The 13,011-nt window shown below is 39.3% G+C and overlaps 1 protein-coding gene and 1 pseudogene across 3 annotated transcripts in view; one reads left to right on the top strand and one right to left on the bottom strand.

The window, feature by feature from the left end:
* Positions 1–13,011, top strand: part of Adamtsl3 (ADAMTS like 3) — a 347,565-nt gene that overhangs the window by 310,947 nt on the left and 23,607 nt on the right. The window lies entirely within an intron of this gene.
* Positions 4,751–5,973, bottom strand: LOC124973062 (presenilins-associated rhomboid-like protein, mitochondrial; annotated as a pseudogene).

Genomic DNA, 13,011 nt, shown 5'->3' with positions numbered 1-13,011 from the left:
AGCATTTACTAAGCCAAATCTAGTTCCTTAACAAGCAGAGATGAATAAGATCTTGTTTCCTCAGCTATGTAGACCAAGGAATTATGATATGATGTCACAAAAGCAAACATAGAAGTGTTTACAGTGTGCCAGACAAATAAAGGAGAGACTAGTTATGGATTCTAAGTAGTTAGAGAAGGTTCACAGAAGGGATGGATTGCAACTAGGACATTTATAACAAAAAGGAAGGGCATTTCAGTCAAAACAGCAAAAGCACAGAAATGGGAGAGAGCCTGGCTTATTTTCAAAACCACAAGTAGATCCACCATGTAAAGCAGAGGATATGAGAGGGAGTGGTCAGAGGTGGGTTTGGAAGTATAAGTTAGGACCAGATTGTGAAAGTCTTTTAATGTCACGCTAAAACACTTGGACTGCATTTTATTGGCAATGAGGTGATAAGAAAAGTTCTAATCAAGTTAATGATGTTAGCCTATTTGTGTTTTAGAAAGAGCGTCAGCCTTCAATATGGATGAAGAATTAGAGGAGAAAGAAACTGCATAAAGCCCATAAATTGAACTCACCCAAATTTTATTAGTGGTCCTTGATTAGATTGTTGGGCCTAAAATCTGCCAGTCACTCAAGATACTGGATTAAGATCCCATGCCTCTGATTTATTCAGAAAAGAGCAGACATGTCTGACATCTAGCAATAGATGCATCACTAATTGAGGAGCTATGATACAAATGTGCCCAGCCTAAGACTGGGGTATTGGTTTATGAGGACTAAATCTAGCATGGAGAGCAGCTGTATGGTAAAGACTGAGCAGTATGTGCTAAGAGGCAGCATCTCAATAAAGAACATACTGAAAAACTATCAAAACTCATCACACATAAAACTTGAGCAGCTAACATATATCAGCTTGAACAGCCTAAGAAATGGATATTATTATTATTATTATTATTATTATTATTATTATTTTGTGTAGGAGGAAGTACACTCAAGTACATGTAGTTACTTGTCCTTGTTTCCATACCTAATTAGTGTGTAAGCTAAGATTTAAACCCAAGTTTGTGTGACTCTAAAGGAACCAGACGGAGAAGGAAGCATTGTATTAGAGAAACAATGTGTTAGAGTCTAACCACAAGGATGGTGTAAAAGCATAGGTTTGAAGCAGAACCTAGGAAGTACTACAACTTGTGAATAGGGTGCCAGGAGCTAAGGAATGGGTAACAAGCCAGGTTTCCACTTTAGGGGTAGCACTCTCCCATGTGTGAGATCCAGGATCCAAGTTGAGTACATGGAGAGGTGCCAGCTAGTGTTAGGCCAAGACTCTATCTGCAGTCAGTGCCAAGTCAGGCCTGTCTTGACAGAGGCACTGCTGGTCATGTGTCACCACCACCACTGCAGAAGTAAGCAAGGAGCCTGCACTATTTGGTAATGACTACCCACCCCTTACCCAACTCTTCGTATGCTTGCCCCAAACCTTTTTATACTCATATTTAGATTATTGATTTAGCAGATTAAAAAGACTTATTTCTAAACCAGTAGTTCGTTTTTTAAGATCCACTGAAGCTCTATTCTGAATGCTCCTTGAGAGATGAATTTTATTTTTAGCCAATCTCAGTTTCTCATTTGGATCTCTATGCAATTAAAAAGTAAAAAGAAAAATCTAGAAAAAGATAACTGGATGTGCAAAATGAAAACCAGGAGGGGTTATTTAGACACCCGCCAAATTTCAGACTTATTGCAAAAAACCTCTAGGCTTGCATATACTGAGTCTTAACATAGTCTTGAAGTATTCAGACCACAGCTAATGTGATCCAGTCCTATTGTTAACAGTACTGCTTTCATCCCCAAATATCTACACCCCATCCCTGTCTTCAGTCTCACCAATACATTTTTCTGTACTGAAAACTTAACAGATGCCTAGCTATCCATTAACATTCATCTTTTCACATGGTAGATGCAGACTGACCTTAATAAAGCACTATGTTTTTTTATCATGTAATTCCACCATTTGTGCTCATTCATTCTTTATCCTCCAAATAGCCTTGCACTTTTTCTTGATGCACCATCTAAACCAATGATTAAAACAACAATTTTCAAAGTATAGATTGCATAGAGCCTTATCAAGGACCCTACTCATCCCCTTCAACCCAACCTACTCCTTCTTTCTCAACATATTCTCCAACTAGGAGACCTCAATATTTTGCCTTGAACTTCCTTAAACAAACAAAAACAAAACTTGAGTCTGTAAAAAATTTAAAAATAAATAAATAATTTTAAAAAAATCACAGGCAACCATGAGCACTGAAGAATGGTTAATAAATTAATTTTCCAAGAACCAGGCCAATGTCCAACACTGTTGAATAAGACCCTATAATCTAGCTTAGGGTCAAAGAGGGATTTCCTTTTCTTTGAAATATGGCAATGAAATTAGGACAAAAATGCTAACTACACACTAAATCATCAATAACAGGATTCTACTTAAATCAGTGTTGGCACCTACACAAGAAAATCAGGTAGCATTTGAAACACATTTAAAATGTATTGTTATAATTTATTTACAGGCAAATAAATAAAGAATAAACTGTGGAGAAATGCAAAAAAAAAGAATTTTTTTTTTTTTTTTTGCTGCTAAGATTGTTTGAAAACCACTGATTGGAACACTGAAGTAGGGCACTGATCACGGCAGATTCCTGCCACCAAAATAACATATAAACTCTCTGTAATATCTTATTTCAGATTTCAAGTGGCTTTCACCACCCCCCCAGGGTCTTTTATTATAATATTTCTAATAGTAAGACTCATTTAAGTGGTTCTGGGGATGTAGCTCAGTGGTAGACACTTGCCTAGCATGTATGAGGCCCTGGGTTCAATCCCTTGGATTTCTGGCGGTGGGGGTTATTTAGCTCATCAAAATTTTAATGTTAATAAAATGGTTCTGACTCAGATCCAGGGAGCCTTCTAGATGGTTCTCTAGACACATGCATGGTCAGCAAACAGAAACTGGCAACCTTTACTATTGGAACAAAGAGCTTTCTGGTGATCTTCTGAAACCCAGGCTTCTGAAAAAATGAGTTGCTTTAAATCCAGGAGTCTTTGAGTGGCGCCTCCTGGTTGGCCTGTGTTCTCTTGGCTCCTCTATTGTTGTCCAAGCAGGAGCCAGAGTGACTGATCCAGAGTTTTCTAGACCTGCATGAGATTTACTCATCTGTGGTTGGGAGGCTTTTTCTACCAGGCAGTAAAAGCAAAGGGTCACAAACACTTAGAACCAATTAACTCTACTTATACAACATAAGTCCTTGCTTGCTTTCTGCCTTCCAAGACTCCTGTTTAATGTGAGGCAGCAGCAGAGAGCAGCTGTAGAGGGTGAAGCAAAATCTTATTTTAACTATGGTTTTTATTTTTATTTTTCCATATTTTTCTTGATGCATAAAATATTTCCATATTTTTATTGATGCATAATGGTGGGATTCATAGTTACACATTCATTCATGCACAGGATATAACAATATAATTTGGCCAGTATCATTCCCCAGTATTTCCCCTTTCCCTTCCTTCTTCCCTCCCCCTGGTTTCTTTCTGCTACTGATTTCCTTGTGATTTTCACGCGATTCCTCCTCCTCTCTTTTTCCATTTTCCTGTCTAGCTTCCAGATATATGAGAGAAAACATATAACACTTGATTTTCTGAGTTTGGCTTATTTTTAGCTAGAGGGAATAAACGAATGAAAAGCAAAGATCAGAAGGGCACTAAGTTGGGATATTACTAGTGACATAACATAAAGTTCTCAATTCCATTCATTTTCCTGCAAATGACATAATTTCATTTTTCTTTATGACTGAGTAGAACTCCATCTTTATCATTCATTGATAGATACTTAGGTTGGTTCCATAGTTTGGCTATTGTGAATTGTACTGTTATAAACATGGGTATGCATGTATTACTATAGTAGAGTAATATCTATTGTGTAAAACACAGGAAACTATCAAAATCCCTGGAGTGAACCAACAGTTCACTTCAGCTGCTCTGCCCCAACTGTGCCTTCATAGCAAGAGAGGGGCCCACAGATCCCATACAGGGTGGTGACTCAAGAGAGAAAGTTTTGTTGGAATACAGTCAACAGAAATAAAAAAGCATGCAGGCTTCTAAGTACAACCAAAAAAAGTATTCATTGGTAGAAGCAGAAGGAGTACCATAGGACCTGTAGAGAATTTCACCATCACAAGTAATATCCCAACTTAGTACTCTTCCATTTTTGCTTTTCATTTATTCATTCCCTTCAGCTATTTGATAATTCAACACAAATTTTTTCATTTTTGTGACTGATATATAATACACCAAGGTCATTTGTAATTGTGGATCATGTCAGTGCAGACCTGGACACCAATACCTCCCCACACCCTACCCCAGCCCAAGAAATTCTGATTTAAGTCATCTGCAGTATGCTCTGAAACTCTGGGTTATTTTAAAGCTCCTCAGAAGATTCTAAAGTGCAGCTAAGATTAAGAACTACTGTTTTAGCCAGGAAATGGCACCAGAGGTCCCCAGGAATTACCTCAAAATGAGAGACCCTTCCTCAGGAAGCAGTGACTAACCAAGAGTGAGCTAGAAGGCTGGGACTAAATGGCAGAGCCTGGGCCTATGCTCTGCCTCATTCTGAAGGTACAATCAAGCATAACAACAACTGATAACTCAGGAGGAATCAGCTATCAATGCCTGAGAAGGCCACAGAGTAATTTTGATATGAATCTTTAAGAATGACTAGTTATTTTCCAGGTGGCAAACAATCCTGTGAAGAGAACAGCACATAGACTAGCTTAACATTGTACCCAGTGCACTGGGTGGAAAGCAGTATGACTCCTGGGCCCATGTGCTCTTGGAGCTTCCTCATTTCATGCCAGATTTTCACTAGAGGCTCCCTGTTCTTCCAAATGAGTTCATGACCATAAGTAATATACCATATGCCAAAGAGAGCTCTCCCAAGATGTGCAGTATCACCAAAAAATTTCCATCCCAGGATCATTCCAGGTGTATCCATGGCAATGATGACTTTTAGGGCATTCCCTGCTGTGAACATGAACACTTGAAGGAAGAGGATGGCAAGCCTCCCCTCCGGGATCTTAGTGCAAATGGCCACCAACACACTTGTGATCACACCTGATGCACCAAAGGTCCTTATCTTCCTATGGCAACTTTACACATATAACTGACAAAGTTGGAAATAACACCTGCAGATAGGTCCACTGCCATGAACTGCTCTTGACCCAGAATATTCACTATGCTGGAAGAAAAGTTCCACAAAACATACATATTTACTGTCATGTGAAATAAGGATAAATGACTGAATGTTGACAGCAACTCTGGAGAACAAAGGACCTTTGAGGCTGGATTAGATGTGAAGTATCTCATTATTGTCCGCTGTAGAGAAGATACTCTCCATAAACAGGACACAAGGATGTTTGCAGCTATGATACCTGTTGCAGTCTGTTGACCATCACTTAGGTTATTCTACCGCTTGTTAATCTCCTTTCTGAGTTTTCCTTCTTTATGTGGTCTCATGCTATCCAACCAATCAGCTTTTATACCATCAGAGTATCTCTGAACCCTGGACTTCAGTGATTCATATTGCCAAATAGCAGCTGATGCAAATGCATAGTCTGTAAACTCAACAGTTAAAAAAAAAAAAAGGGTTTATGAGAGTCCTTATAGGAGAGGGAGAAGGATAAAAGACTGTTTCTTCTATTGGAGGAATCAAAGCACTTCTGTTGTGTGCTTCACCACTTGATCCTGTGTCTGATCTTTGAAGTTCAATCTTCCTGGGAGCTTTTCTGAATCCACATTTTTGCTGAATAAAGAAGTTAAACCTGCGTCTGAGCAGTTGCAGAGGTACCAGGACAGCAGTGAACTCCTTGCAGCTATGGGCACCCCCAGTGGAGCCCATGCCTGGCCACAGTCCCAGCCTCTCTGTGCTCAGCCTCGCCATGCCATCTTCCCAACCTCTGCCCCACCATGGCCTGACATTACTGGGAACCTTTCTTATGAAACTGCCCACATGGTGCAGATTAAACCTGCAGTTGAAGAGTACATTCTTTTTTTCTTCTTTATGGTCCTAGGGATTGAACCCAGGGGCACTCTACCCCTGAACCACATCCCCAGCCTTTTTATTTTTTGAGACAGGCTCTCACTAACCTGCTTAGGGACTCACTAAGTTGCCCAGGCTGGCCTTGAATTTGCGATCCTCCTGCCTCAACCTCCCCAGTCATTAGGCATGTGCCACTGCTCCTGAGAAGAGTACATTCTTTATGTCAGTAGCTCTAAGATATTTTCTCTGACACTGAAACCTTGAACTCTTGTTTGTTTATCTCATTTATTAGTGACAGCTCTCTTTGTGGTTTGCCTATACTGTGTTCGGTTCTCTGCTTATCTTATAAATTGGCCACATCATTTCTTCACAATTCCCTGGAGGTAATTAATGGCAACTTCAGTCTTTTTGTATGTGGGGGAAATGCAGAATATTGTCTGAATGTTGAGTAGCTGGAGGAAACAAACAAATGAATAAGAACATACAAGGATAATATATATTTATATAAAGATCCAGCATTTTAAAGCAGACTAAATAGCCCAAGGATTTTATAGTTGTGGAATATTTCATGGGCTTTCAAGGATGAAGGAAATTTGTTTTTAAACACTGACTATTTTAAAGACACCCCAGAGGTGCAGACTTTTTGCAGCACATGTTTCACGGCCCCTCCAGATCTGATTTTTTTTCTATAACATTTGCTTTCCAAAAACGATTTCAGCATTGTGCAAACAGAACGTTGAATATTTCAGAGCTGTAAGTCTTGCGGGAAATAGCCTGTCTTTGAGGTTAGATAAATAAGTTTAAACTATTTCTGACATTTTATAGCTTTTTCAACAGAGCAAACATTTGTAGTTTTGAAAGACAGCAAAGAGCAGTAGTACGGAGAATCTTGTCTGAGTTTCCTTTGGCCTCGTCAGTTCTTTGACAGTGATCACACATGTAATGATGCTTCTCTGTGCTGGATCCCAGGGTCTGCTTCTTCCCTCAGCACTGGGACTTTTGTCTCCCTTTTGCATCTAAAACCTTGCCATGTTCTGTTTTGCTTTTTCAAATTCCAAGTATATGCAAAATATCACTAACTGTGCAAACTAAGTCTTATCTCCTTCCTACACTGAGACTTAGTTTCAAGTGTGATTGCCTCTGACCCCTGCCAGTTCCAGATTTTGCATTCCAGAGCCTTCTGGAGCTGACTTCTGACAGTTCTTTGGGGCTTGCCCTGGCCTGAGCCCCCTTGCCTTTGGCTCTGGCATTAAGTGGTCCTAGCTCTCTTTTGCCCTCCATTGATCAGGAAGCAGAACTCAGCTCCTTGACTGGTTTCCATTCATAGCAAAACATCATTAGTAACAAGCAAGCATTTGGAAATTAAACAAGTGTGAAAATTTAGGGATCAGGGCAAAGGCATCCTACCACCCAGGTTCTTCCTGCTCCCTGTTCTCCTTGCCTCCACTCCATACCTCTGATCTCTCGAGTGGCTATAGAAACTCCACATTCTTCTCTCCCTGTTATGCAGCTCTTGCCTATAAAGGCATGCTTCCAAATTTTCCAAGATGTTCTGAAGGGAAAGGTTTCACTCTCTTTAGAAAACAACTGGAGTTTTCTCAAAACAACTTCCCTGACCTTTGGTTTGTTCTACTCAATTTACTTTAACAAGCCTCCTGTGTGCACATCATTGCTCTGAGACTCTGGAGGTGAATCTGACTGATTTTTGCCTGGGGCTTTGAACCAAGTCAGAGACTCTTAGGTTGTCTTATTGGATTGCTGGAGAAAGAACCAGATTCCTCTCGGGAATCTGATTCTCTTTCATTCTCCTGAAAACTGAGCATCAGGAAAAACTGATGTTCAGCATTCCGGAAAAGCTATGATCCAAGCACCTACAACAGTGCTGACACTCAGTGACCACAAAATATTTGCTGGATGGATGAATGTTTGATTACTTGAAAATGTTGGGGGCTTGGGAGTGGGTGGGTGGTCTGAGCAATCTTTACATTGTTTCTATTGCTCAGTGATGTAAGGAAAGACATTGGGGATATAAAGCAACTAGAAAAATAGAGTATCAGAATAACTCAGGAACAAAATGGACCCACTTAAAATCACTTTGAAGAGTTTTGGTTTTTGTTTTCAATTCTGCTGAGCAGTAAGGTCTGCTGAGATGAAAACCTCCTAGAATGCAGTGTTCACATGATAATCTTCACCAGCCCAGTTCTGCATTTCAAAACTATTGTAATAGTGGTACCTGAAGATAGCACCCTGACGTGGAAGCCAGTCCCACTTATGGAGTTACCTGGAGCTCAGGCATCTGGTGAACCGAGTTCCAGAAAGGATTTGGAGGTCCCTCTTAAGCCTGGGGAAGCCAGCAGCACCGGCCACTCTGGGCTGCAGAAGCCAGAGCAGAGCAAACTGCAGGAATGGAGACCATGCCCTGACAAATGGATGCTTTTATGATGACATCCTTCACTTGGGATTCTTAACCAACCAGGGGTGTAAATGTAGCAGAACATTTCCTGAGACCTGGACGGCAGGTGAACCCCAGGACAGTCATATCCTCTTGTAGAGCTGAGAGCACTTCTAGTTCAACAAACTTTTACTGAGCATGCCCACCCCTGATAATAAGCAGCTTCCAGAAAGATGGGATCCTATGCTGATCATGACATAATGTTATAAATGCAATTGTGTCGGTGTAAGCAAAGCACAGGAAGAGTCACAAGGCATATGTAACCACTCAGTGTCTTAGAGGATTTCCCACAAGGTATAAATACAACCACAAACAGGAGAGTCACAAACTGAGAAAGAAGGAACATTCCAGGCAGAGTCAAAGACAGATGGCAGGCTGAGCATGCTGGTTAATAGCAGTGACTTGACTATACTGTGAGCTCTGTGATAGGAGAAACATGGCAGTGAGTTGGAATTAGAGCTAAGGGTGTGGAACAGGGAATATCAGGCTCCATGCATCCTTGGGCAGCCAGGGCCAGCAGGAGTTCCTAAGCACCTTATTCCCTCTGGCCTTGTATGAGGATAGTTTTGACATAGGGAAGAGAGTAAGAAGTTGTTTTGGTGAGAACTGTGCCCAGTGGTACAGAAGGACTACTGAAAATGGAGAAGGGGAACAGTCCAAGAGAGCTTTCAGAAATGATTTCTTTTTTTAACTTTATGGCAAATTAGACATGGAGGATGAAAAGAAGGTGAGGGCCAAGAATGGGTGTGAGGCAGGATGACTGGAGTAGATGGGGCACTGTGATGATAAAAGGAAACAAGCATAGGGTTAGAGGAGACCAGATGGGATTGACTATGGGATTTATAGTGTTTGAAACCACTTGGAATCCAGGAGACTTGACCTCCAGGGAGAAGTTTATATTGGATAGGTAGTCATGGGAGTTTTCAGCATAAAAATTACCATTGTATTGCTCAAAGTAGATGGAATCATCCTGGAACAGCATGTAGAGTAAGAAGGAAGAACTTTGACTTGGTACTCTGCTGTAGTCCCACTGTCTTCATTTCAAACTTACTGTTTCTGACATTTTCTTTTGGAATATGATTATGTCATTTTGTTCCAAGGAGCTCATGCTGGTGTGGCAATAAGCCATCTGGGTTGTTTTCCTACCTTAGTTTTTAGTCCAGACTCCCATGGTTACCAGGGACAAAGAACCACCTTGAACTGGCTTTAAAAACATGAAGAGAGGGGAAAAAAAAAAAAACCTTGAAGAGAGTACTGGCTCATGAAATTGAAAAGTCCTAGAGTACAGATACATTGGCCATGTCTGGATTATCCCAGAATAGGGCCACTTCTCACCAGCTTCATTGCTACTACAGTGGTCTAAGCCACCACCATATATCTAGGTGGGATTATTATTAAATCTGCATAATAAATATCAAAGCCTTACAATGCCCAGTAAGGCTCCCATGACCTAGCCCACCTCTCACCTGCCCCTCTTCTCCTGCAGTCTCCCTTGCTCTATCTCTGTGATCTCCTGCTCTTTCATATCCCTCCAAAATAGGAAGGGTGTCCCCAGGACCCCTGTTTAATGAAACCGGTAGGACCTCTTCTCAGAATATTTCAGACAGTGTTATACAGAAAACCAGATATAATCAAAATACAGATATCAAAATATTAATGACCCTAATAACACACGTGCTTCATTTCTAATGCATCCAATTCAAAATCTAGCACTGGATTCAGTAATTACCATAATTTTGAAGTAGTGGTGGTTTTAAACATATTTTGAAGCATCTGCTAACAATTATGATATGTAATTATATGACTTCTTTTGGTGACCAAGTCAAAGATACTGCTACTTGCTTTGTTGCTTACAATCATAATTGACAGGTGTTAAATTTCAGCTGGAGTTAGTGAAAAGGTCACAGAGCTGTGAATTCCACCTGTGGATCCACTTGAGGTTCGTGGTTCCCAGGTTAAGAAACTCCTTCAGAACCAGTGCACGTGTTGTTCCCTCTGCTTAAACTTTTGCCATTTTCTAAGAGCTCTTTTAACTTGACTGAAGGCCTTTATTTAGTAAACCATGTTTCAATTTGAAATTGACAGTGCTATGGTTTGCATGCTTGTTAACAGTGTATTGAAAAGGCTTTATGACTTGAGACAAAAATCACTAATTTGGGTTGATTTCAGGAGGTAAATATGAATTAGTGAAGAACCTTGATTTATGAAATGTTTTCAAGCCTCTGAATTTGGTTTTTGAAAAATGGTCAATAACTTAATTGAGAATTTACTTAAGGTCTTAAAGCAATCTTCTTTAATTAATAAGTTACAATTTAAAACCTCACTTCAATTGTGTTATCTGGTGGAGAACCATGAAATATTTGAAAGTTTTTCTGATTTGCACTTTTCTCCTCAAATATTTAAGATTTTTCCTTTCTAGCTAGTATGATAAAATAGATTTCTCTAAGAGGATTTTACCATAGAGTCAGCACTTTACTGTCTTCACTATTTGGAAAAGAACAGTGGCCTTAGTGACAAAAAAATACATGGATGTTTCTTTGGGAATGAATATGTTTTCTTGTAGAAAGTGCATTCCTAGTTCATTCTTCACACATTCAGCAAATATTCAGATGTTTAGTCTTTACTGGGCACTGTGTTCACGATAGAAATGACGTGAGTAAATATATTAAAGGATGGATGGATGGGTGGGTGGGTAGGTGGATGAATTTATCTCACAAATATTTTAGAACTGAAAGGGGTTCCAAGAGGTAATTGTACATGAAGTTCGTTGCTTCATTTTTGAAATTTCTGAGCAATAAGAATTTCTGACACCTTTAGGAAACACAAATTCACTTCTGTGGTCTTTAGTTTGAAATTTAGATGCCTGATTTGCCCTTTATAATATAAATATTATTTGAAATAATAAAATACATAAATTGACACTAAGTATCAATAGCACTTAAAGTAGGAATGATGATCTGACCTGTGACGCCAGAAGGGATTTCTGCTTATTAGAGCTATGAGTCAGAACGCTGAAGTTAGGTGGCAAAAAAATGATATTGAACTAACACTCAAGTGGTAACTGAGGAGCATCTGCATAAAAAAAAGCAAATTTTAGGTAGCATCAGCCTTGCATTCTCAATTAAGCACAAAAAGGTAAGACTTTTTCTTTTTTTGGCAGTGCTGGGGATTTGAACCTGGGGCCTTGTGTTCATAAGGCAAGCACTCTACCAACTGAGCTATATCCCTAGCCCAACACTTTTTTTTAAAAAGGAAATTTTAAAATAAACTGACTAAAATAAAGACAAATAAAAACAAAACTGGTAAGAATAAAACTTATAATCACAGGAATAAAATCATATTAGAAGCAGAAAACAGAACACTTGACCTAAAATGAAATGAGTGAAATGGAGACAAGCTTAAGAATTATTTGCAAAATGCAGAGTCAAAGAACAGAGGGCTAAAAACAAAGAGACCTAGGGTGATGGACAGGAAGAGATTGACAATCATGTAGTTGGTGTTCCTGAGCAAGAGAACAGAGCAGAAGGAGCAGACACAGAACTTAAAGAAGTAAAAGAAGGAGGAGGAGGAAGAGAAGTAGAAAAGGAAAGAAAGAATAAATATTTTACTGAGTAGGGGGAAAAAATGAGTATAGTTTGTAGATTACCCCCGAATAGTTCAGGCAAAATCAAGGAGAATTTAATACTACTTCCTGATCAGGTTGTGGAAAAAGTTTTGAAGATTTCAGGTTACATAACGAATCTCACAGGCATCTAGAAAGGAAAAAAAGTAAATAAACAAAAATAGTAACAAATATTACTTAAAGGGGAATAAAAAATAGACTTGCCTCAGACTTCTTCAGAACCTTAAGTTCCACAGAATAATGGTCAAAATGAGCAAAGTGTTCAATGAAATGTGACAGCGCCCTTCTTCTGTGTCCAGTGAGGCTGTATTTCTTGGTGATGGGAAGAGAAGAGTTTTTACACATTCAAGGACTCATAAGCTATTCTACTTACTGAACTACCTTTCTAGGAAAAATGCTTCAAGGTTCTCCACTGTCAAGTAAGAAATGAATCACAATTAGGGCATCAATCCTGGAAATCTTGTGATATGAAAGAAATGATGAGAAACATTAAAATAATCTAAAGATAGAATTTAGTCTCAGTTTTTTAACGGCCTAAAACCAGATTGCAAATCTTGAAGACAATCTTGAAAGCTATATAATGAAAAGTAATAATGTAAAATGATCCAAAGTTTGAATACCATATTATATCAGAAAAATAAACTAAATGGGAAACAGATGTTGGGAGAAGAAGCTTCTAATTTTCTCATTCTAAAAGGCAGAGGGACTAGAGGATATACTTGTAAGCATAACATTGATAATCAAATCAATGTTTGGAAGTTTTGTCATTAACTTTTTTACATTTAGGGACCGGTAATACATTCAATCGAAAAACAAGGTTCCATACCGTGAAGTCTTGCTCCCACTCCCATTCTCACCGCTCTGCTCTCC

Source organism: Sciurus carolinensis, chromosome 2 (genome assembly GCF_902686445.1).
Source record: "Sciurus carolinensis chromosome 2, mSciCar1.2, whole genome shotgun sequence".
NCBI lineage: Eukaryota > Metazoa > Chordata > Mammalia > Rodentia > Sciuridae > Sciurus > Sciurus carolinensis.
This window is presented reverse-complemented; position numbering and strand designations above follow the sequence as displayed.